Source organism: Pleurodeles waltl, chromosome 1_2 (genome assembly GCF_031143425.1).
Source record: "Pleurodeles waltl isolate 20211129_DDA chromosome 1_2, aPleWal1.hap1.20221129, whole genome shotgun sequence".
Classification (NCBI taxonomy): Eukaryota; Metazoa; Chordata; class Amphibia; order Caudata; family Salamandridae; genus Pleurodeles; species Pleurodeles waltl.
In genome coordinates this window covers 138,964,312-138,986,406 of record NC_090437.1, presented here as the reverse complement: position 1 = coordinate 138,986,406, position 22,095 = coordinate 138,964,312, and the positions used below count along the sequence as shown (strand labels likewise).

At 43.6% G+C, this 22,095-nt stretch overlaps 1 protein-coding gene across 2 annotated transcripts in view; it reads left to right on the top strand.

The window, feature by feature from the left end:
• Nucleotides 1–22,095, top strand: part of LOC138297861 (uncharacterized) — a 1,048,787-nt gene that overhangs the window by 1,005,932 nt on the left and 20,760 nt on the right. The window contains exon 13 of one of the 2 annotated variants that reach the window (XR_011204464.1): nucleotides 7,817–7,893. The exons of the other annotated variant lie outside the window; for it this stretch is intronic. The gene's annotated coding sequence lies outside the window, so the exon portion shown is untranslated. The remainder of the gene's footprint in view (nucleotides 1–7,816; nucleotides 7,894–22,095) is intronic. 2 annotated transcript variants of the gene reach the window in all.

The window sequence follows — 22,095 nt, the reverse complement described above, 5'->3', positions numbered from 1 at the left end:
TGCATCCAATCTTAACGCTGCTGTCATGCTGCTGGCACCATCAGGATTGGCCTGAGAGACCTAGATGTGTGCTCCCAGACACACTGGGAGCCTGTGCCTGCTGTCTCCAACCTTGCAACACAACTCACGTTAGAGACAGTGCACATGTCAGTTTGGCCATCCTGAGACGCCAAGCCAAACCCACATGCGCACTGGCAACAATGCACCTACCACTCTCCCGCTGTGCCTGTCATCCCCATGGCCCCGCCCCCTAGACTTGACGCCTTGGAGAAAAATAAAACAATAATAAACAAGTCCTATTATTGTTTTAATTTTCAAATTTTGCAGCTCCTGTTACTGGCGGATGGGGGGCAACACTGCTCTACCACAGTGGAGAAGCCGCCACTGGTTTACTTACTCACCTCTTATCAACTATTTTTCCTCTGAACCACTCAGACTATATGTTGCTAGATATTAACTCTGTATATGGTTTCTCTTTTGGTGCAATACTACTGTTTTAATGTAATTTGAGACCACAAGTTCCCTGTTTTTGTTACACTGTACAGGGCACTGATATCCAGAGGTAGAGTAGTGATCTAGAAAATGAAAACAGTGAAAATAAAAGTGAACATACTTGGGGGCTGATTCCGACCCTGGCGGTCATTCACCGCCAGGGCCGGGGACAGCGGGAGCACCGCCAACAGGCTGGCGATGCTCCCTTGGGCATTCTGACCGCGGCGGTACAGCCGCGGTCAGAAACGGAAAACCGGCGGTGTACCGCCGGTTTTCCGCTGCCCATGGGAATCCTCCATGGCGGCGCAGCAATTCCGACCCCCATACCGCCATCCTGTTCCTGGCGGTTTTGGCCGCCAGGAACAGGATGGCGGTATGGGGTGTCGTGGGGCCCCTGGGGGCCCCTGCAGTGCCCATGTCAATGGCATGGGCACTGCAGGGGCCCCCGTAACAGGGCCCCACTGGGAATTTCAGTGTCTGCATAGCAGACACTGAAATTCGCGACGGGTGCAACTGCACCCGTCGCACCCTTTCCACTCCGCCAGCTCCATTCGGAGCCGGCATCCTCGTGGAAAGGGGTTTCCCGCTGGGCGGGCGGGCGGCCTTCTGGCGGTCGCCCGCCCGCCCAGCGAGAAACACAGAATAACCGCGGCGGTCTTCTGACCGTGCAGCGGTATTCTGGCGGCTCCCGCCGGCACCGCGTTTACCGCAGCCGGCGGGAGTCAGAATGACCCCCTTGATGTTTTACATGGTTTTTTATATATACTTACATAATTATTGCTCTTGAGATTATAAAGGAAATTCAAAACACGATTAATTAGAAAGTAACTAAAGGAACAGCAGAAAATTATTGTTCCTATTGTTGTAAGTAAAGAAAAATAATATGAATGCTAGATGCAATGTTATTAGAAGATAAATAACAACAACAGCAGGTGAACCTAAGTAACATCATCAATAACAGAAAAGAGAGGCAAAATGTTACATAACTGAACCCAAGGAATCGTTGTACGAGCAGAAGCACAAACTTCAACTTATTCTGACAGTCTGTTGTGTGCATAAATCCGTCCATGAATTCTTGGAGCATGCTCAACACATAAAGTGGATAATTCTGTCAAGGAACCTCTATCCAGCTGAGCAGTAGCACAAGGTAGCTGGAGAAAGGGCAAAAAGAGAAGATGAAGGGACAGGGAGGTTAGATGGAACGGGGAATTGTAACAAAATAAACCAAAATGGTCAGGAAACTCCAAAGAAGCAGCCTCAAGGTTGGAACTGGGAGGCAGTGGGTGCCAGCTGAACAGGGGCAGGGAACTCCAAGGATCACCCACAGGAAGGGAATGAACATCCAACAGGAACAGAGCTAAAAGTGCGGTGTACAGCCTAGGGTAGGAAACTCTGAAGCTACTCACATGATAAGCGATGTTCTCTTTAACCGGCATGGCAGAAGTGATATCAATGAATAGCTCATCTATGACTCCCACATTGTAATCATAAATGCTGTGATACACATGTTGGATGTCTCACAATTCTTCATTTTGTAAGAATTCAGAGAAACTCGATAGAAATCGGTTTTCTGATTGTTTTCTGACGAAACATAAGCAAAGGAGGGCAAAACAGTTGCAAGTCAATTAGGAGACATCAATACACAGCCCTCACTCCACAAATGAGGAGATGGGTAACCACTGATGATTCTCGGGTATAAAATGAATGAAGGGTAAAATACTTGCCTACAGTTAATGCTGGTATTAGTGCTTTGTAAAGAGAAACAAAACTGCCCTGGGGATGTTTCCAGATTGTTGATAGGGGCAATATTAACGCATGGGACGCGCTTGTGGGCGGAGGCGATGGCTGTGAGCAGGGCAGGAGCCCTTTAAACTCATCCTCGCGCTCCCGCCTCGCGGGACGCGCGTGGGCGGCGACCGAGCGAAGCCCGTGCCAAGGGCGGTCCCGTCCTTCGCCCATCATCGACTGGAATAGGCTGGGCTGGGCCCCCCATCTCACGTTTCTTATCTCGCCTGGTGGTAAACTCTTTCAGAAGTCAGTAAGGAGTTTGCGGGAGATCGATATCCAAAATGGGGAAGAGAAAGATTAATCTGCAAAAGGGGGAAGGTGGGCCCAGCTCTTCATGTCAGCCTTCTATTACCAGCTGTTTATCTTCTGTTATTGGGGCTATTGAATCCAAACTAGAGCAAGTTGAAGAAAGAATTGGGGCTGTTCGAAACACTGCTCAGCAGCCCCCATTGGAACCCATTGTCTATATCACTACTAATTCAAAGGATGGGTTACTTCCATTGGCTTTGCCTATCATTATAACAAAATCTGCTGAATGTAATATGCCCCCACCACTTCTATCTAAACCTTCGGTTCATAGTGTTAATTCGTCCCTGGAATTCTCCCCAGCACTTTCTCCTCCCCTGAAGAAGAGGAGGGCAGGCAAAAAGATCAGGAATATAACAAAGGTGTCAGGCTCGAAAAAGTGCTTACATATCACACCAGCAATCAGTCCCAATGAACCATCTGTTTTGGTTTCTCCAAACGAGCATCTTAAGAGTTATGATGCTCATAGCATTCCTTTTGATGTAATAGACTCCATACTTAAATCGTTTTGTACTACTCTAGAGGAGAAACTTACTATCATGATTACGAAAAAACTAGATTGTTTTTATGATAGCATCCTCAGTACCCTTGCCCAGTCACCAAATCCAGGAGTACTGAGCAAGGAAATGGCACTGAGTTGGGATGTGGCAACAAAGGTAAATCAACTACCCATTCTGACATCCCACGATGCTGGTCCAACTATGGCCAGACCTTCGGCTATACCTGGTCTAGGTAGTGCCGTGTCCAGTCTGCCACAAGCAACTTCTAAAGAAGCGACTCTACCTGGCCTAAATAGTCCACCTTTTAATAACCCTATTAATCAAGCAGGTGTCTTGCATCTACCTCCTGACTGTATTCCACATGTTCTGGTGTTATCAAATGTACCGCCCCTAGACAATAACAAAAAAGAAGACACCCAAGCTTTGATTAGGAAGTCTGTTTATTGGTTGAAATCTAAATTTAAGGCTAAATATCATCCGAATAACAAGATCCTTATGGCACATAGAGTGAGGCAGGTGGGCCATCGAAGAAATAGGGACGACAGAGACTGTGTCATAATAGATTTTGCTTACCGGTGTTCAGTTGATCTCCTCTTGGCAAACCTAGATTGTTCTTATTTCCCAGACAAAGGGATACAAGTCCATTTGTTAAGTCATTTTTACGACCATTCTCTTTTTCCTCAATGTACCAGTGTTGTCCCTAGCTATTACAGCTTAGCTCCAGTTAGGCCATACGCGCTTGCAAACGCTCCCACTAACAACTGTCCTCTGTCCTTTAATTCTCTTGACGAAAATGATTGACTTAAGGTTATCACTAGTCCGGACCACAAGAATCCGTTGAGATTATCGACTGATGATGACCATGACTAATTAGTTCAGGGAGTAAGGGAGAGGATTTCAGACAGCATCCATTTAAACAATATTGATGGATTAGTACCTCAATCAGGATCAAAGCCTCTATCCCTGATTAGCTGGAATATTGCGGGGATCCGATCTAAAATAAACAATCCGGACTGGGTGAGTTTTATATCATCCTTTGACATAATTTGTACACAGGAAACTTGGTCTCAGGATAAGTTCTTTTTGGATGGGTACACAACTCTCTACCGGCCGGCAGGAAACTTCTACAATGGGAAGAGTACGTGGAGGTCTTTTAATGTTCATATCTTTACGTCTACCATCTCTGAAGGCTTCCTTAATTTGCTCCTCTTGTGATTTTATGATTGTTCTATCATCTATTAGGTGTGTAAAGGTATTCTGATATAAAAAATGTATAATAATGTCCCATGCGGGCTCCTTAATGGAACGCTAGAGGACGCTGTGGATTTCATTGATTCCTCTATTAAACTGCAGGATGAAGATTTAGTAGTCTTATGGGTCGGCGATTTTAATACCTCCCTATGCTGTCAGGAAAGCCCAGAACTGTGTGCTATTCCCACTGAAGGTAGAGAATTGTTAATTCATTTTACCCACTCACCCGAAGGAGAAGCTCGGAACTCCTTCTTATGTAATTTTGATCTGGTTCATGTTAGGGAGAAAATGGCACTAGAATCCCTAAACGTTCCAACGTTTACAGGGAATGTGAAGGGGAGCATCATTGATTTTATTCTTATCGGCTCCTCAGATTATCATTTATTCCGTGATTTTAAAATAATCCCCCATTGTGTCAGTGACCATAACCCTCTGTGTATTAACTTAGACTTAACTATAGACCAGGTACCCAGGGATCAGGGTTTGAGAAGAAATACAACTTTTCACGTAAACTCTGGTTTACATCTGAAATGGGATTAAATAAACCCAACGATTTTTAATCAAGAAATCATAAGATCTAGGTTTGACTCCATTAATATATGTTTATCACAGCAGCTTGATCATGAACATATTATTCAAGAATTTGAAATTCTAAGTAATGCCATTTCGCATGCCCTGGTGGTGGACAGGCCTACTATGGGCCTGCCCGGCCATAAATGGTTAGACTCCGCATGTTCTATTGCTCACAAAAAACTAAAAGATAACCTTAAATCAGTTTCTTCTTCCCGTCATTTAATTAAATCTGTCAGGGCCTAGTATAAAGCCACCTTGGAAAAAAGGAAATTGGAGAGAAGGTCTAAGGCATGGGAAGAGCTCCAGGCTGCGTCCAACCTGAAGGATTCCTCAAAGTTCTGGAAAGTGGTCAATCATTCCTATTTTATGGATAGTAATACTAAGGTTGATGATTGTTTTATTGTTGAAGAAGTGTGGTTGAACCACTTTAGGAAAGTATTTGATCCAGACAATGATCTCCAGACCAGGGAGGTAAACATCAATAATCGGACTAATATAGATCCCATTATAAATACCTTAGATATTTATTTTGACCTACAAGAGATCCTTGGAGCTATAAATCGCTCAAAACAAGGGAAGGCCCCCGGACCTGACGGTGTCCCTATTGACATTTTTAAATCCATGCCCAATCTTTGGGGCCCTCTAGTAACAAACGTGTTAAGGAATGTTGTTAAAACTAATATTCCCCCTTCTTGGAAACTGGCAATTATTATCCCTATTTTTAAAAAGGGCAATAGGCAAGACCCTTCCTGCTACAGACCTATATCTTTGATTGATTCCACAGCTAAGATTTTGGGTAGCGTGATTTTATCTCACCTGGAGGATTAGGTGCTACAGACACAGATTTTGTCTCCAATTCAATTTGGTTTTCGACCTGGTTTGGGCACAGTTGAGCAAGTATTATACCTGCATCTCATTCTTAACAAATATTTTATTGCCAAAAGGGAGCCAATTCATATGGCTTTTATTGATCTATCTAGCACCTTTGATTTGGTAAACAGGAAGAAGTTGTGGCAAATCATTGAAACTCTGGGATGCGATGTGACTCTATTGGATCTCATAAAGTGCCTTCATATGGATCTAAAGGTGTCTGTTCAGTATGGCCCATCGGGACAGAGAACTGCTCCCATCCCCTCTTTTAGGGGAATGCGACAGGGATGTATCCTGGCCCCCTTTCTTTTTTTGATATATATTAATGGGCTTTATGATTTTTTGACAAAATACGGGAAGGATGTGCCAAAGATGGGCCAGAGATTGCTCCCAGTCTTACTATATGCAGACGACACTGTACTTATTGCACGCACTGCTAATGGTTTACAAGGCCTGCTGGATCTTTTTCTGGATTTCATGTTGGACTTAGATTTAAAAGTTAATTATTCAAAGACGTTTGTTATGACATGTGGTCCCCGAAATACAAAATCTAAAACTTTTACCATGCGGGGCAATATCATAAATAAGGTGAGGGACTTCTGTTATCTAGGTATGCATATAAGTTCTTCTATGCTCTGGAACACTCACCTTAAATTTAAGACTCGGCAAATGTCAAGGAATACTGAAGAGATTCTTTGTTTTACCCGTAAACTGGGTCACAGTCCGTCTTCTCAGATTATGACACTATATAATCCAAGTGTGTCTCAGCAGCCCTATATGGGGCCGGAGTCTGGGGCTACATTAAAATTCCCACTCTCCAATGTACTGAGAATAAATTTATGCGCAGACTATTGATGGTACCTAAGTGTATAGCAAACATCATTATCCATGAGAAAGTGGGCCAATGCTTTTTAGAGGACACGGTTTCTATTGCCCCCCTTCTGCTGTGGATTAAATGTTGGACAAACCCAGCGGCAGGAATGTATTACTGAATGCACACAGTTGGCTAACTCTCACAGGATTCCCTGGCTTTCATACCTGCAATCATCTTTTGACAAGTTGGGGCTTAGGTATATGTATGAAGACCCGCAAATGCTAACCAAATCTGCAAAGCCCCTGTTGAAAGCACATCACTCTGAGCATACTTTGCACATAAGACTCCATAGCTGTTTCAACTTGAAATCTTTAAATTCCTATATTCAGATTGTTACGGCCTTACATATTGAACCTTATTTGACCTGGTTTGCATGCCCAAAAATATATTCTCTTTTAATTTTCTTCAGACTAAATTTGATTCATTTTAAGGTGGCCTTTCCTAAGCAGTGTATTTGGCAAAAAGATCTACCACCCTGCCCTTGCAATGCCAGATCAAAACAAAGCACTTCTCATTTTTTTCTCTTTTGCTCTCTTTATGCCTCCCCTAGAAATACTTTTATCTTGCCCATTTTACGCACTCTAAGACCAATCCATTATAAGGAAGCTTTGATATATTTTCAGAAATTACCAAATGACAATTTTTTTTATCAGGTTTTAAATTTTATTAGATCAGCTTTTGCTATTAGGAATCGGTATTAATATCCTGTAATTTATTAATTTTTATTTCATGCTGATTTTTAAATCCATTTTTTATGCCTAAAATTGTATACCTTATATAGGTGGTTTAGTATAGCTTTTATTTCAGAGGAAGTACATTTTACCTTTTTATATATTTTAAGGTATGTAAACAGTTTTTTCTTTTTTAGTACTATATTGCATGAAACTAGTAATCATTTTGACAAGAATATTGGGATTTTTGTGAAAGAGGAATTTGGATAAGATTATTCTGTTATCCTTTTCTTTGGTAACATATGTAAGATGTGTTTCACTTTTTCTGTTTGTACTTTTGGAATTTTGATCTTAATTTATACTTTTAAGGCAACTGACGAATAAAGTTCTTTGACTGACTGACTGGCATGTTAGATTAAATGGTTTTACTTTCAAGTTAAATGTGTTTCTTCTTCAGTCACAATCTCTTATGCATTAAACTTTATTTTCAGTGCTTACGTGTAGATTCACACCTGAAAGGCATTAGAAACTCGCATGCTATTGGACAAGGTACTCCGCTAAGATAAAGGTAGGATAACCTTTACAAGCCAAACATCCTAAAGTTGTCCGATACATTTTTTTCAACAATATAATTTACTATTTTGTGTGCATAACTTTCTACACCTAGTAAACATCATCAACGGGCTCCTGTCTGGACTCTCAGATATAGATTCAGAAATCAAAGAAATCTTCTTAGATAAGCATTTTTCCTAGCTATATTTTTCTGTCAACCACTCCAGTATCAAGAACATCCATACTACATGCATTATATGATTTCATGGCTTTGGTTCTAATGTTCAAAATATGACCTACACGTCAGGGTCTCAAAGACATGAACCTTAACAAATTCAAATTACAAATCTGACCCAATACCAGGTTCCTCAAATTCACCCTGTACAAAGACTACAGCCTCCAGGAAAACTGAGCCAAGAATAATAAAATGGTCTGGTACCTAGATTGTCTTGGAACTGTAAGCACTAGCACTCCGTGACTAGGGGCGGACTTAGAAAGGAAATTACATAATCAATCTGGAAGGTGTCATGGTGTGGTCTTTAATGATTAATTGGGATATTGAAAGTTCAGTTGAACAGAGTACGCTGTTGAGTGAAGTTGTTAACTATGAACTCCATGTGTGGTGTGTTCCTGTGCATGCTACCAGGCTGTGGAGGATGCAACATCTGGGGAGGAGTACGGGATACATGCTCTGAAGAAACAGAAGTGGTCTCCCTGAGAGTTTGCAAGAAATAGCTAAATGCTTGTGCATGCCATGTGCACTCAAGCCGAAATGAAGAAGCCTGCAGTTGGCGTAGGTGGAGTGTAACGTCACTCCAGCCCGTACATGGCCTTGTGAAGAAGGGAGCACTGTTGGCCATCAGCCATACAAAGAAAACACTTGAAGGCAACCGGGCACAAACAGTGAAGTCTACTTACCAGCTTTACGATCTCAAAGTGAACAAGGTGACTCAAAGAAGATGCTGGGGACAGGGATGGCGGTTGCCAGAGGAACGTAGCACAACTCATAAGGTCTTAAAAATAGTGAATATTTCCTGTAGCTGCCACAAGAGACATGGAATACAGTGCTGCTGCATTCTTGAAACCTCTGCCAGCATTTGATACCACCAAAAAAAACAGAACATTGGCCCCAGATAGACCACATGGATCAAGATTTTTGATGATTTCATAGATTAGATGCTTTGGAAGAAGTAAGTGATGAGAAAATCACTAAATATTTAAAGAATCTCACTGGTGATGGAGTGAAAAAAGTGACGAAGAAACACTTACGGACTGAGACAATGCCTTATCAAAGAAGCGTTAGGATCCAAGTTTAATCTGATGCCAAAAGTCTGACAATGACAATGAAAGGTTCATTTTCAATCAAGCAAGACAACTAGTTGGTGAAACGATGGAAGATCATTTAGTTGAAATACTTGCTATGCTCATCAAACATTGCAAATTACGTGAATTTAATGATGAAGAAGCCACGCATCTCAGTCATTGGTGGTTGTTTGTAGACAAATCTGACACCCCCTGTGACAGCCTTGAAGAAGTCACTGTGTGACGAAACACGTGTTGGCTGTGCTTGATGGACTTGTGTTTCCACACACAAGACTGTTTGTCTAAAATAAAGAAACAGTGAATCACTTCATTTTTCGACAGATTCTTCATACTTCTAAATTACTGTTGTATTATATTACTGTTTCATATCTCTGTGTGCTGTGGTCAGATTTGTCTATTGTCATTTGTGTATATCTATACACATTATTTTTGCCAACGGGTAGTGGGGCACTTGACCACTTGCAACCCCTGAGACACCAACAAAAACATTATTTTTTACCATTTGGCTACCCTCCAGGAAGTGCATCATTCTACACCACTACTACCCTTTCATCATTGGTGGTTGTTTGTCGAACTCATTCAGGAGACATGTTGTGAGAGACACTAAGGGCCTCATTTACAAGAAATTGGCGCATTGTGATTGATGTACCACAATTCTTGCGCCGCCCTGAGCCCCACTAATGATGCCATGGTAGCACTGTATTTACAATACAGTGATCCATAGCGCAAATGTACACAGCTGCATCAGAAATAATGACACTAAACCTTAGCATTGCTAGACTAGCATAAATTTTTTTTACGTAGGTCTAGCAATGCTAGGGGGGCCCCACTGTAAACAGCACTTTAACGCCTGCCCTGAGCAGATGTTAAAAAACTGATGCTGTGAAGGCACGGAATGGTCTGGTTAAATCTTGTAGATTTTACTGTGCCATTCTGTGGGACGTTTTGCGGGGAACACCTACCTTGCATACATTATACCTGGTGGAGGTATAATGTGGCACAAGGCTTTACAAACTGACACAAGGGTCCCATTGCACCAGTTTGTAAATGTGGTGCTGTGTGGGGGACTGTTTTCACAGCCGAAGCGTAAAACCAAATGATGTTAGAGTGGCACAAGGGGCTTGTAGACGAGCCCAAGAAAAGTCGAGAAAAGGTATTATTAGCTGCTAGAGCTGAGGAACAAGACGATCAGCAGGTCACTGTTATGGAAGTCGGAACAGCAAAAGGTGAATCGGCATTAGTCGTGAAGAGTAGACACCAGCACCAAGCAGATGCCTGTAAGTCGACATCCTTAAAAAAAGAAAGACTGTGTTTTTAATGGGGATTTTTATTTACACACAAGAATAAATGTCCAGCCATTGGACAAACGTGTAAAGGTTGCGGAAAGGTGGTGGTGGTTTGCACCCTATCCAAGTAGGGACCCTCACTCTAGTTGGGGTAAGGGAGTCACACAGCTAAGATAACCACTGCTCACTTCACCCCCTTATTAGCGTGGCATGAGCAGTCAGGCTTATTTCAGAAGCAATGTGTGAAGTATTTGTACCCACACATACAGTAACCCTTTGAAAATACCACAAAAGTACTCCACTCCAATATTATCTGAGTCAAACATGACCAAAATTACAAAATTCCAACATACACATGCTTAGAAACACAATAGCTCCAACTGGGGCTCTCACAATGTCTTGACGGAGTGGTTCCCAACAGTCTGACACCACTCGCTAGGTGGTGCATGCCGCTCTTGGAGTCACACGGATCCCAGGTACAGCACCTTGGAAAATGAGGAAACAAAGATGTTGCATCGAGTCGGGGTGAGGTGTTGCTGGAGCCATGTGGCGTTGGTTCCTTACTTCTACTGGGTGGGTGAGGGGTCGGTTCTTTACTGCTAGGCAGGGGAAGTGAGGCATTGGTTCCTTACAATTGCAAGGGAGGTGATGTGGCGTTGGTGAAGAGACTTAGGTTCTTTACGATGAAGCTGGGTTGATGAATCCAGCAAGTCAAGATCCGGGCATCGACTTTCCAGTGTTGCGATCGCACGATGGGGCCATAGGTGCTGCGGTGGAGTGGGGTGCATGACACTTGGGACTCATGATGTGTCTGGACTTCAGAGGTGCTGCAGTGGTGTCCAGTGTTGGTCGCTGTTGTTGCACTCAGCAGGGATCACGGCTCCGGGCAGGAAGCAGCGCGCAGTCAGACAACGGAACCAGTTCCAAAATCGTTCTGTAGTGGATGTGCTTGTTTCTTTTTGGTTATACCAGAGCTCACTCCCGAGGGCACAGGAACTGGGTTTGTCACCCCTTGGAAAATCAGGACTCTCACAAAGAGAACCAAGGTGCTGGCAGATGAAGTATTTGATTTCCCTGAGACTTCTTAACAGAAGGCAAGCTCATTTCACGCCCTTGGACAACCTTTGGAAGCAGGATGTAGAAAGCAAAGTTCAGTCATTTAACTACCAGGACATACGCAGCAAGCAGCAGGCCAGCACAACAAAGCAACAGGCAGAGTGGCAGTCCTTCCTACAGCATCCAGCTCTTCTTCCTGGCAGAATGTCCTCAGTTCAGAAGGATTCTAACTTTGTGGGGTCAGAGGTCCAGGAATTATACCTAATTCTGCCTTTGAAGTAGGCAAACTTCAAGGAAAGGTATTTGTAGTACACAAGACCCTGCCTTTTCTGCCTTGGCAGCATACATACTCCAGGGAGTTGGAGGCTGCTTTGTGTAAGGACAGGCATAGCCCTATTCAGGTGCAAGTGTCAGCTTCCCCCACCACTCTAGCTCAGGAAGACTCATCAGGATATGCAGGGCACACCTCTGCTCCCTTTGTGTGACTGTCTAGAGTGAACTCACAAACAGCCCAATTGTCATCCTGACACAGACATGTATTCCACAGACAGGCAGAGGCACAGAATGGTTAAGCAAAAAAATGGCCACTTTCTAAAAATGGCATTTTCAAACTTAACAATTTAAAAACTAATTTCAGTAAAAGATTTATTTTTATATTGTGAGTTCAGAGACCACAAATTCCATATTTTTATCTGCTCCCAACAGGGAACTACGTTTAAATGATATTTCAAGGCAATCCCCATGTTACCCTATAGCAGCGATATGCCTTGAAATAGTGAAAAACAAATCTAGCAGTATTTCACTATCAGGACATGTAAAACACACAAGTATATGTCCTAGCTATTAAATAAAGTCCATCCTGCCCTTGGGGCTGCCTTGGGCCTACCTTAGGGGTGACTTAAATGCAGTAAAAGGAAAATAAAAGGAAAGGTTTAGGCCTGGAAACGTGGGTGCACTTGCCAGGTCAAAATGGCAGTTTAGAACTGCACACAGACACTGCAGTGGTAGGCCTGAGACGTGTGCAGGGCTACTCATGTGGGTGGCACAATCAGTGCTGCAGGCCCACAAGAAGCATCTGAGTTACAGGCCCTAGGCAGGCCAGGTGCACTATACTAGGAACTTAATGGTAAATCAAATATGCCAATCATGGATAAAACAATCACCAATAGCACTTGCACTTTAGAACTCGTCAGCAGTGGTAAAGTGCCCAGAGTCCTAAAGCCAGCAAAAACTAAATTCAGCACAGGATCAAAAACAGGAGGTCAGAAGTAAAAAAGACAGGGGAAACCACAAGAGCTGACAGGTCTAACAAAGTGTTTGTAACACAAAGAGAAACCAAGTGCATCATGTCAGGAGGAGAAGATGGATGCCAGAAGATTTCAAAAGCAGCCTCGCCACACACACAAAGACAGTAAAAAAACTCAGCTGTGTCAGGTGGAAACTAAATGAAGTTGATCGTCATCAAGCTCATCCCATTCCTTGACATCACCATCTAGCACCAGTGAAGAGGGTTCCTGTGCAATGATCATATATAAAGGAACGACATGCACAAGTGAGCCTTGCCACTTTCACAGAAGATGAAAGAAGGGCCGAAACTAGTGAGCTGAAAAATTAAAGGAACTCATATGCGCATTGCTCCAAATTCAAACTGAAAGTCAACTGTTGCCCTGTAGCTTTTGTAATCAATAACAGTGCATCGATCACCATCATGCAAGTTGAGCAAGTTTATGGCCTGTACCACGACTCAAAGCGGCTAATACGAATGCGACCACATGCTTCTAAACCATTGCAGAGTCAAGGATCATTCATAGTGACCCTCTGGCATAAGACAACATCTGTGCAGGACCCAATTCATGTTCTTCAAGGTACTCCATCTAGTGCATGTCTACTTAGCTTTGCAACTGCTGTTGAACTGATATCCATCAATTGCAACTTAAATACACAACTTGAAATAGTGAGTAAGTTCCCAACACTGTTTCATGCTCTAGGAAGGCTCAAAACGATGAAGGTGCAACTTCACATTAATGCCATCAAGCCTGTTGCACAGCAACACCGCAGCCTAGCATTTCATCTACAAGAAGGGATGAGAAGGAGCTAGAAGCTTTGATGAAACATGACATTATTGAGCATTCTATTGGTCCCACACCATGGGTGTTGCTCATCGTGGTACTGCCCATAAAAGACAGTGGAGGCGCAGTGCGCATCTGTATGAATATGTACCAAGCCAACAAAGCAATCAAGAGAGACATTCTAGTCCACAAATTGCAAATACGATCATGCAGTTGCATGGAGCCAAAGTTTCCTCCCATCTTTACCTGAACAAGGACTACCATTGGCTTGCACTGGAAGAGAACTGCAGGTACAGTACCACTTTTTCAACTTATGATGGTTTATTTAGATACAAAAGATTAAGCTTCGGAGTGTCCTCTGCTGCAGAAATATTCCAAGATGTTATATTTAGGATTATTCAGCCTGTGACAGGCCTGTGATTCAGCCTGTAAATGCCTTCAGTTACAGTAATTTTATTCTGATATTTGGTGCAACAAGGAAGGAGCATAGTAAAGCACTCAAACAAGTGTGTCAATTACTTAAAGATGCAGGCTTTCAAGTACGGTTTAACAAAACAAAGCTCAAGTTCTTTGGGCATGTATTTTCTGATGGAGGCATGACTTCTGATTCTGACTAGGTATGAGAACTAGCCAGTTGTCCACAAGTCACTATGATATGGTTTTTTCCTGGGCGTGGCCAGCTATTGTTCAAGGCACGTTGGTGACTTTGCCATAGTGAGTGCCCCTTTGCAAGACCTGACAAAACAAGATGTCCAGCTCCGATGGCCCGCTGAATGTGACCTAATTTTCCAAAATATAAAAGATGCATTTGAAAACGCGACTGGGATGCATCTTTATTTCCACACTGAGATCACTGTTGATGCGAGCCTGTGGGGTTGTGAGCAATCTTAGTTCAGCATAGGGGACATCTGAATGCTTGGAAACACATTGGGCCTCATTACAACCCTGGAGGTCAAAGACCACCAGGGCTGTTTTGGCGATTGCACCGCCAACAGGCTGACGGTGCAATCTTGCTTATTACGACCGCGGTGGAAGCGCCACGGTCGCACTGCCGGGACCGGCGGTTTACCGCCATGGTTGTCGTAATCCCTGCAGCGCTGCCCATGGATTACGAGTCCCCTTCCCGCCAGCCTGTCCAGGGAGGTAGAGACCGCCATGGAAAGGCTGCTGGAAAGGTGAGTCACGGGCCCCAGGAGGCCCCTGCACTGCCCATGCACTTGGCATGGGCTGTGCAGGGGCCCCCAGACACAGCCCCACACTACTTTTCATTGTCTGCACAGCAGACAGTGAAAAGCATGACAGGTGCAGCTGCACCCGTCGCACGGCCGCAACACCGCCGGCTCCATTAGGAGCCAGCTCCCATGTTGCGGCCAACATCTTCGCTGAGCCCGGGGGCGGAAACTGTGTTTCCTCCCGCCGGCCCAGCGGGGATGTCAAAATGGGGCCGGCAGGAGTGCGGCCGCATTGGCGGCCGCACAGCGGTTAAACCTTGGTGGCCAAGGTTGTAATGAGGCCCATTGTGGCTTATGCTAGTCGAAGTTTGTTTGACTCAGAATGTGCCTATTTCCAGCCTGAAAAGAAGACTCTGGCAGTGGTATGGGCCTGTTTCTGCATGGAAAGCATTTCATTATAGTCACTGACCACCAGGCATTACTCACCATTTTTGGCAATCTGAAAGCTAAGATGCCCCCTCGCATCAAGAGGTTGGGGTTGCATCTACAAGAGTATGACTATGCAATTGTGCACAAGCTAGCCAAGAATCAAAACCATGCAGATTATTTCTCATGAGTACCCCTACAGCGACACAGTTCAACGTCGAAAACTGCTGAGAAGTACAACTTCATTGTAAAGTCCAACACAGTGGCAGCTTTGTCCATTGAGCAGATCATTGCTGCTACTAATGCTGATGAGGACATGTGTACTCTTAAAGACATTATTGCAGCCCAGTCCTGGACACAGAGTGTTCCACCTTTAAGTGACAATATCAAATTTAAAAAATATTGCAATGTCCAAGATGAACTGTCTGTCACTAAAGAAGGATTGTGCTAAGAGGATGCAAGCTCGTAATTCCTGTGAGTTTAAGGCAGCAAATTATTGAACTAGCCCATTAAAGCCATTGTGGCACTGTGGCCACTAAGGGGGCATTGGGGAATTGTGTGCAGTTCCCTTGCTTGGGGGAGAAAGTGGAGAGGGAACTATTGGAGTTTCATTTAGGCAACTACCTGTCTCCCAAGATGACCCTGCATCCCCTGACAATGTCCGATTTCCCTGCGTATGTGTGGGAAAGAATTGCTATTGATTTTGTTGGACTTCTGGCTAATAAACAACACCTTATTGTGATCATTTACAATCAGTCCGCTTTCCTATGGTAGAAGACATGTCATCTAGAACCCACAACAAAGTCACTGAGCAGCTAGGTAACATCTTTGCAGTGTAGGGCATACCAGCCATTCTCGAGCCTCTCAATGGTCCACCATTCAACAGCAAGGAGTTCAAGGAGTTTCTAGTCACTCTTAACATCAAATATCAGAAAAGCACACCTTTGTGGCCTCAAACCAACGGTGTCGTGGGCTGATTTACGGGGACCCTGAAATGGGTGATTCAGCGTGCATAAATAGAGGAACTTGATCTGAGCCAGGCATCATGCCAGGCCCTCCGTGCCTATAGGTCAACTCCACATTCCACTACTGATGACAGTCCTGCTACTCTGATGTTCAGATGAGCCATGAGAGCCAAACTATCACAGTGGACTCCTGAGAGAACCTGACATGATGATGTGGTTCATGCTACTTACACAGCTTGGAAGCATCAGGTGAAGGTGTATGCTGCTCTGCGGCATCAAACCCTAGAGATAGTGTTCGATGAGGGTAATTTGTCAAACAAAAGTAAAAGACAGATCCTCCATTTGATGTTGAGTCAAGAAAAGGCCATATGGTAACGGCACTTCATCCCAGCAAATCCATCACAAGGGACTCATCCCACTTCATACATCTGCCCTGTCAATCATCGGTCCCTACTGGTTAAGAGGAAACTGCCCCACCTGAAGACTCTGGTCAGATATTAGACCCTGTACCTTTGGAGTCCACCCTGGGTCCGGCTCAACTACCTCATACCAAATGGTCCGGCCGAACGGTACAAGTACCTAGATAGCTGATCGAAGAAATGTAATGCTGTTATTTGTTCATATAATGTGTTTGTTTATTTAACAAGTTGGGAGATGTAGGGGCAGATTTAAGAGCCCCTAGCGCCTCCTTGCGCCCCATTAGTGTCATTGTCTTTAAGCTAGTGTGGCACAAAGAGGCCAAAATCACAGCGCCAAATTTACAAAGTGTTGTAATGCATGCATTGCGCCACTTTGTAACCCTTTGCGCTACATTATGCCTGTGCCAGGCATAATGTATGCAAAGGGAGCGTTACCCCATTAGGCGGCCTGACAAAATGGCACACAGAAATGGGCCTCAATGGACTTTGCAGGATTAGCATCAACATTTATGATGATAATCCTGCAAAGCTCGAATCTAGCATAAAAAAATATGACGCTAGTTCCCTAACTATGCCATGGTTAGAGGGGCACTAAGTGTTGCAAGAAAAGTGGTGCTGCACAGAGTGCACTTAAATCTGGCCCGGAGTGTCTTAGAACTGTATGCATTAGGACCCTGTGACTAGGGGTGCACTTATGAAGGAAATTACATAATCGACCTAGGAGCTGTCAAAGTGTGGTCTTTACCTGTTAATATGGATGTTGAAATTATAGTTTCTGATGTTCCAGGTACAGTTATTCTGGCTGGTGTTGGCGGGTAGTTAATATCTTGAAGTTGACGATGGAGTGGGGGGTGTAGTGGCTGTGAATTGGACTCCATCAAAGGTAGCAAATATTGGATTGGTGTGTCCAGTGGTGTGGGTGGGTATGGTGACATGCTGGGTGAGTCTCAAGATGCCGATGCTCTCAAGGAGTGATGTGGGGCTGGGCTCGGTCTAGTCTTCCAGGTGGTAGTTTAGCTTACCTGGGACGATGTCGACATTGGAGTCCAAAGTAAAAAAGTAAAGGAGGCAGCAAAGTCTGTGATGTCTTGAGTGCAAGTAATTTCGTGATCTGGGTGGGTGGAAGCCGAATATTCCATTCAGGGTGTAGTTGGAGCTTGAAGTGAAGTGAAGGTGCTCCATGGAGGGGATCGTGTTTTTGGTGACAGTGATGCAGTTGAGAGATTCCTTGACAATGACTGTGACTCCTCCTCCTGGTTGTTGTTATCAGTGCCATTTTGCATTGCATTGTATTGTGTGGGCGATTTCCGAGGCTGACAAGGGAGTTAGCCAGGTTTAGGTCAGGAATAGGAGGGCCAGGGCATCATTGCTGAGCAGGTCCCACATCTTGGTGGCGTGTTGCAGAGTGAGTGAGCATTGACTAGCATGTATGAAAGTGATTATGGGGGTGATAGTTTCCAGTCGGTTGGGTCAGCGGGCTGTGGGTGGACTGAGTGCTTGTAGGTGGTGCTTGCATAGTGGGTCTAAAGTTGCATGTGAAATGGGGGCTCATGCATGAGAAGGCTCTTTGTGGGGTGCAGTGCAGCAGCACTGGGGAGGATTTGCGGCCAGCATAGAGACATTGCAGGAACACAGCAGAGTACCTTTGGGGTGCGGTCAAATCAGAGTATTTGGCGCTACTGCAGTCCAGGCACAGACAAGCGCAGACAGTCTTGCCTTTGGCACATCATCAGTGCACCAGTGAAGCACTGCTGTGCAAGTACGTGGGCATCCACACTGAGGCCGCCATGAAGTCGGTGCCGGCAGAGGGTGAGGTGAGGGGGCAGTAGACGGCCCTTAGCAGGGGAGGAAGTACAGGAGAAGCAGGTAAGGAGAACAGTGGGAGTCGGGAGGGGGTGCTGGTGGAGGGAAGCGGACCGCAGCACACAAAAATGGTGGGAAAAAAAATACACAAAAAAGTTGAAGAGTGAGCAAATCAGACATGAAAAGAGCGAAAAAGTGAGCAAAAGAGTCTCAAAAGGGTGAAAATTGAGCACAAAGAGGCACAAAAGAGTGCAAGGGAAAAAGAGGGTCATGAGTCTCACAGGGGTGAAAAAGCAAGCACAATAGGTACAAAAGGGTGAAGACAGCAAGAGAGTGAGGGAGGGTGTGAAGGATGAGACGGGATCCTCGAGGCACAGGAGTCAGAGTCGGGCCCGCTAGTGTCTTGAATGGTCAGATACTAGTCCAAGTAAGTCAGGGCATGGACACCTCTCAATAGCTTGTCTGTGCTGTGGCTGCCATTAAGTAGGTCCTGTGAAGGGGGTGGGATGTGGGGGGCAGTAGACAAGGGAGAGTGGGAGAGGAAGCAAAGGAGAAGCAGGTAAGGGGATGGGGAGGAAAAAGGGGGCACAGGTACAAGTACAAATTTATTAAAGATAAGAAGGTTAGCATTATGCATTATCTTTTGACACTCCTTCTGAGCAGCAAATACTTTAAAGTGCCAAGCATCAGAACACTGAATAAACACCTAATAAAACATATTCCTCCAGTCCCATACAATCCTCCTAGCCACCATTTTCTTCCTCTTTTGTTGCTTCCTTCTAAATTGATCTTCCTTCTTCGCTTTTCCTTTAGATTTCTCTATTGACCCTCTATAACACAAAATCAAAAATTACCACTATTCCTTCAAATATAACATCTGTGCAAATCACACCTCATAATCTATGGAAAATCCAAAACATTTTTCTTTCCTACCGCAAACAATGTAAATTTCTCACCTCCAACAAAGACCATTCTCCCAAGGGAGGGAGTGATGGATAATGCTAGCCTCCTTGTCTTTAATAAGGTTGTGATGACTCTCCTGGTAGCAAAACCTATAAGAATGGATATTTTACAGTAAGACAGGAAACTAGCATTAAACATGTTCAAAGGCTCTTAACACACAGTTTGTAACATGCTCTATAGGTTTAAATAACATTTTCTAAACACATCAGCATTCATCTAATCTTCAAATGGCAAGATCTCTTCCAACCTCCCCCTTTTATGAACACCTTACTTGCCATGGCACATCTGACAGAATGTGCAGTACAGTGTGACAAATTTACACCTGCTTCTTTCATAACTCATTTTACCCATATCGTAATACTTGCAGACAAAACACACTTGAATAGCTTTACATAAGAAATCAACAACTGTTCCTCACCAGCACTCCCCTTCTCCAACACCATTGCCTCATATTCTCTTACAAACCTGGCCACGCACAACTTCAGACAATCATCAAACCTTTGGTAAAACAGAATCTGGCCATTTTTATTCTTCTTCTGTTCTCAAACACAAGTCCATTTGGATGATAAAACCTACTACCTACCTCCAATGCCCTAATATCTGACACCCTTCTGAAAACAAAAAACTTAACAAAACCCATAGAAACCTACTTCCAGACTGTTTCTCAATAAGTTTAAAAACAATCAAATCAATACCCCAAAGGGACTCATAGCCCACTCTAGGCCATCTCTTCATCTGGAACCCTGTCTTAACTCTACACACTAAAATACTTTTTCCCTATTGTCATACTCTGAACCAATAGCTGACCTATAATATTTGACTGTTCTATAAGTCAGGCCTCTCTTAAACAAAACATTTGCTACCATTATTTCATCAGCTATCACGGGATCCAGATCCCTTGACACACACCAGTGTATCCATACACTCTATGACCTCCTATATCTCTTTCTCGTGCCTGGTGCCCCAGACTCATTAAGCATCTCTGAAACTGTTCCAAAAAACTCTGCATTCTCTCTGGTTTCATGAAATCTTACAAACTAAAAGGGAGAGTAAACCAGACTCTACTAAAGGATGCTCTATTTCCTTCCACCCTCGTAACAATCCCTTGCATGACCTCACCAATATTGGCACTTCCATCACCATATCTATCACTGGTTCTTCAACCTGCTTCCTCCCAACTTATTTACATAAGTTACTTCTGTTATGTTGGCCATTTCCAATAACACTTATCTCCCCTGAATCTGAGATCTGAAACTGCAAAGGGCAAGAAATCCTGCTTTCAATTCCAAACAATGTATGTGATCTTTCCTTTCCACCCCACTCCAAATACCCACTACCTCTTGCCCTGCACACATTGCTACCCATCCTAGAGTCCTGCATCTGTTTCCAAAACCAAAGCTGGCCTTGTTCCAAATATCGCTTGACCATTACAGGCCTCCGCATTTTCCAACCACCACTTCAACTTCTCCTTCACTTCGAAAGTCATCACCACCTTGTCTCCATACTGCTAGACCTTTTGAAAGACATGAAGTATTCAAGCGCTGCAAAGTTCTGTAATGTAAAGGTCCCAGAAACACTGTCTGTATTGAAGAAGATTAGATGCCTATTACATGATCTAGTTCCCTCAATTTTACTGCTTCTTTCTTCATAATGAATCTCACTTCCTGTCTTATTTTCCTGATTTTCTTTTCTCACAACAATTGGGCCTTCCTTGTTTCTAGCCCCAAAAACAGAAATTCCATACTCTGCATGGGAACAATGATTTTTCCCAATTGATGATGAAACCCAAAGTCTCTAACAATGTTTTCACGAAATTAATTTGACACCTCAACATTTATGCACTTTGATTCATAATCAGAATGTCATCGAAATAGATGATCAATCTTATTCCTCTCTTACTCAAAAAACCCACAACTGGCCTCAATACCTTGGTAAGACACCTAGAAGCCACGGATAAGTCATAAGGAAGGCACTCAATTCAATATAATTGGCCCTTTCATCTAAACTTCAGAAAGCATTGGCCCTCCAAAGCTATTAGTATTCTAAAATACGCATCATTCAGATCGATATTCTCCATCCAATACAGTTCCTGCAACACATCTCTTAAAAGATGTATCCCTTCCATTTTGAAATGCCTGTAAGTCACATAAAAATGTAAACCTCTCAAGTGTATTACCAGTCTCCAACCCTTGCCTTTTTTCTCCACCAAAAACATCCCAATTGATAATGAAACCCAAAGTCTCTAACAATGTTTTCACAAAATTAATTTGACACCTCAACATTTATGCACTTTGATTCCTAATCAGAATGTCATCGAAATAGATGATAAATCTTATTCCTCTCTTACTCAAAAAAACCAAAACTGGCCTCAATACCTTGGTGAGACACCTAGAAGTCACGGATAAGTCATAAGGAAGGCACTCAATTCAATATAATTGGCCCTTCCATCTAAATTTCAGAAAGCATTGACTCTCCAAAGCTATTAGTACTCTATAATATGCATCCTTAGGATCGATATTCTCCATCCAATACAGTTCTCTTAAAAGATGTATCCCTTCCATTTTGAAATGTCTGTAGGTCACATAAAAATGTAAACCTCACAAATGTATTACCGGTCTCCAACCCTTGCCTTTTTTCTCCACCAAAAACATCACAAACCTGACCTGACTGCCTTTCACTTTTACCATGTTATCTTTTCCCAATAACTGCTCTACCTCCTCAAGCACAATACTCTCC